This window comes from Malus sylvestris, chromosome 4, assembly GCF_916048215.2.
Source record: "Malus sylvestris chromosome 4, drMalSylv7.2, whole genome shotgun sequence".
NCBI classification, from domain to species: domain Eukaryota; kingdom Viridiplantae; phylum Streptophyta; class Magnoliopsida; order Rosales; family Rosaceae; genus Malus; species Malus sylvestris.
Window position 1 is genome coordinate 11225574 of NC_062263.1, and position 4679 is coordinate 11230252.

The 4679-nt window shown below is 36.8% G+C and overlaps 1 long non-coding RNA gene across 1 annotated transcript; it reads left to right on the forward strand.

The window, feature by feature from the left end:
* On the forward strand, positions 1-787 carry LOC126617751 (uncharacterized). Its single transcript, XR_007621507.1, has 2 exons — positions 1-312; positions 434-787. It is a non-coding gene; the product is annotated as an uncharacterized LOC126617751 (long non-coding RNA).
* Positions 788-4679: the final 3892 nt, after the last annotated feature.

The window sequence follows — 4679 nt, forward strand, 5'->3', positions numbered from 1 at the left end:
CCCCCAAACCCCTTGTTTTCTTCTCTCCCAAAAACTTTCTATCCTCCAAACTCTAAAACTCCTCTCCCCCATATCCCGATTCTTGTTTCCTTATTTAGTTACTTTCTTTGGCGACCATCTTCAATTTTCAAAGTAAGGTCTTTATATATCCAAATAAAGAACAAATTTATTTTGATAATTAATTTGAATTTTTGAATTGTGTCTCATAAGTTGTGAGTTTTCGAATATATGGAAATTATAATATGTTGTAGATGTTTGATTCCGTTGCTGCTTCAACTAAACATGCATATGTGGGAGAAGGATCTCGGACATGTAATACCCAATTCTGTATGAATTTTATGGTTGTGTTTTGCTGAAAATTTTATTGCATTATTATAGTAAAAGTTGATGAATGTACTTACTTTGCTTTTGAAAAATTTTGTTTTTTCCGTAGACAAACACAAAAAAAGAATGTCTTGCTAGACTAGAGAACTGATGAATAGTGGACAGAGGTGCCTCAAGTATAACATGCAGCTTAAGGAAGTTGAGACAGAGACACAATATATGCTTGTGCATGACATTAGAGGCATTATTCCGGGACAAATGCCCTATAGAGTGGTCGTCGTGGAAAAAAAGTGTTGGACGAAATGAAGAAGTCTTTGCTGAAAGAGATATTAGCAAGTGTCAATTAGTCATTTAATAATTAATTTGATATGAAATATATTATAATTATTAATATTTTATGCATAACAGGTTGATTTTATTATTGATGAAACTGACTTTGAGCTGATGAATTACCTCAATGACATATTGACACACCCTAACCCCAATAACACTTACAAGGCCGTGATGTGTTGACCAACACTAAATTGACCATATGACGCCATCCGGAGATGATGTCACAAGTCAACTTAATGGCGAAGCCATAGCAAGATATTTATGATGTGTAAGAATTTGAACCAAAGATGTACATTAATATAATATAATATATACACAAATTATCTCGAGTTTAATCCCGTTATTAATCACATCACATCACATCACAGCAACTAGAAGTTTTACACAACAGTAAACACAACAAAATGCAATACTATGCATAATCAAAAGTACGATCATGCAAATATTATTACAACTAAGATAAAACTGCAGTAAATGAGCCAACACCCGAAGTCCAGAGGATGAAAACCTCATTGCCAAGCCCACTCGTCCCCACTGATGTTCTCCTTAGTCTCGTTACGTCCTGAAGGGGTCAATAAAACAATCAAGTCAAGTCTAGAAATCATACATTCTGTCAATCAATCATGCTAGCATCCACTAACATAAGTATAACAAGTAGGAAATGTACTAGCATCAACTAGTTAATCTCAATACCGGTAATAATCATCAACCCAAGTGTCCACTAGGACAAATAGAACCTGTAAATAAATCCTTGGCCAAAGATAGCTATACAAAATATCACATGATGACCATGCAGTAAAAATATATCACTGATAATCTAAAGATATTATCTAATATCATCACAAGTCTCATCAGAGACTAACATATTAATATACGTCCACATATTAAGCATACATAACTGTGTCTATATATATATCAGTGTTATAAAAGGCTCGCCTCAGGGCGCGCCTAGGCGGCCTTGGAGGCGGGCTCCAACATTTTCACCTCTATTTTGTGGGAGTGAGCGAAATACTAGCCTAGACTTCTCGGGGAGCACCTGAGGTGTCGATTGGGTGTCCATTTTTTCTTTTTTAAGTTGCAAAATCTGGAAACTTTTGAGTTGCAGGCCATGAAAAAGAGTGAAGGAGAAAAGAAGATAAAGGCGACGACTAGGTTTATTAGGATGAGTTGTGTTTTTAACTTTTTTTTTCTTCTTCTTTTTAATACTTAAACTGACCCCACCTTACATTTATTAACCCATTATCTTCACTTTTTAAATTTTTAGTGTTTTTTTTAAGTAACCCCACTTTAATGACATTTATTACTCCACTATCTCCTTTATCTTCACTTTTTATTTCTAATATTTATTTTACTCATATACTAGATATATATTAGATATGCATTTTTTTTTATTATTTTCCTGAATATTCTCATGATTAGCCGTAGAAAAAAAATCTTTTTATTTGTATTATTTTTTTACTGTTATATTATACTTTTTTTAAAAAGTCGTTATCTTTATCCTTATTTTTCTTTTTTTTAAGACTACCTATCACTCTCAAATTTACCTTGAACTTTCATATATATATTAAAAAAATTGGTCTTGTGAGGCGTTTCGCTATATATATATAAACAGAGCATCCCTCGCAAATAGACTCCTCGTTGAATCCTTTCAAATCTCAATCAATCCTATGAATATCAATATAACCTAAGATAAGCTTAAAACATCAATTAAATGGAACATTGTCCAATTCACCCATTTAGGCTTCGAATTTGCACAAACTAGGGCATTACGTAATTCATAACACTGAAAAACCTAGGGTTAGGTCTGGGGTCTGTCACGCGTTGTTGTGATGCCATCACGTACCACCATGATTCAGAGAGTAGACGTCACACTCGTCGTCGCTGGTGCCACGCGCCGGTGCGATGAGAATTACATCAGGTTAACATAATATATCTCTTTCGTCATGAGATTTCGTTAATGTTAATAGAATCTCAGTCTTTGCAGTTAGAACTAACGGTGCCCATCGCAAGTCACCGTCGTCGGCTGCCGAAGTCTTGCTGGAATCTGCAAATTTATGCCTAAAGTATGATTTAGGGCTCCTCAAGCTCGATTTCATCGGTTTCTAAGCTAAAACTTAGCCAATTCAGTCTTAAAAATTACCAGGAAGTCACCTAGGGCCTTTTTAGGACTGGAAGGGTTAATCTGCCTCAGATGCAATGGCTTGAGCTCAGTGCAACTAGTCGGATTTTGGAAATGGGAAGAAACAACATGCATACGGGTCAATCTTGATGATTCTTAACAAAAAACCCGCATCCAACAAGGTAGATTAATACCTTGGTTCGATTCGAGAAGTGCCTGTGCACCTATAGCCACAAACTCGCAGGAATTCATCTATTTACACTCGTCGAAAACTGGGAAAATAAGCATACACATGCATGCATGGGTTGGAACTCAAATAAGAGTTCATCACTTCCCTTGATGTTTGTTTTGTTGTTTTATAGCTAAGAAAAACACCTAGATACCATGCCGACAACTGAAGAATGGACAAGTCACCAGGGTGACAAACAATCATATCACGATATGATACGACGAGAGGCATCTAGCTACACCTACGTCAGAGCAGCATAATGATGAAGGCCCCTTGTCATTCAGACTGAGTGCCCTATGCTGAAGAATGGTCCATGACGTGGAACACGTCGTTCAGACTGAGTGCCCTATGCTGTAGAAATTGTGGTGTGAAATTTTGGTAAAGACGAAGGCCTAGGTCCGCAGCTATTTCTCGGTAAGTTCCTAACTTTGTTTTATTCAATTATATATAAAGTTCATATTTTTATATTAAATCTTTTTTTCCTTTTTAAACTTTTAATTCTAATTTTTTTTTTTATTATTTGAATTTAATACTCGGTAAATTGTACACAAACTACAATTTTGACGACATAAACGAGTCGATAGACAGCTACCTGGACAAGTTGTTTTATGAATGGTACAAGCAATGGAAAAGTGAATTCCACAAACATTTTCAGTTGTTTGATTATTCGGAGGTTGCTCTAGAGGAGGGTTGCCCGCTAGAGTTGGAGGATCAACTGGACGAGTGGGCAAGCTTTGCGACCATTTTTAGGGGCCCACCTATGTTGTACGTATTTAAATATGTATTACTTATTTAATTTTAATTTGTTTCAAATTATTTTTACTTTGGGTTATGCTTTTGTTTCATTTTTTTTAAAATATTACACTAATACATTTATTTTATGTTAACAGAAGAAGGCGAAGGTGAACAAAGTCAACTGGGAGAAGAAAACTTTTCTTCACCATTCTGGTTCGAGACCCTTCTCATATAGGATGGAGGAGCGACGACAAGTAGTAAGCGTTTAATATTCCCACTTTCAATTTCTTACAAATATTCATTTTATTTTCCACTCTAACATTGCCTTTATGTATTTTTTTTGTTTCAGAGGGATTCTAAATTTCCCAAGATAGACGTCTTTAAGGATGTTTATGTTTGCCTTGGGGATGAGCTCGCCGCACAGTTGCACGTAAGTATAACTTCATTTTAAATTACTATTTTACGATTCCAAATATTACAACATTTAATTTAATATTAATTTTTACTAATCCACTTCTTGTCTTATTGTCATAGGCGATGATGGTGAAAAGGAGCCAGACCATGTTTCTGGAGTTTCCCTTCCAGTTTCCCTCAGACACTCCTATCGAGTCTGTGGCTCCACCTGAAGATACGGGGTTTCAGATCTTGACTGAGACCTTGAGTGAGACTCTTGGGCGGAGGCCAGGGAAGCATTGTTAGGGGATGGGGCAGGCTAGTCAACACGCTACTGGGGCCTCATCATGATTACAACCATAAGGTCTCGACGTCACTGAACTTACGCATGAAGTGGCCTACCTGAGGAGTAAGGTCAGGTTGATCGTTTAGGCCTTAAGCTCGAATGGCGTCCGTCTCCCACCTGGCATTGCTAGCCCATCCACCTCCGAGCTACAACACATGTCGACCTCCCAGCCCGACCGGCATCCTCCCTAATACACCGAC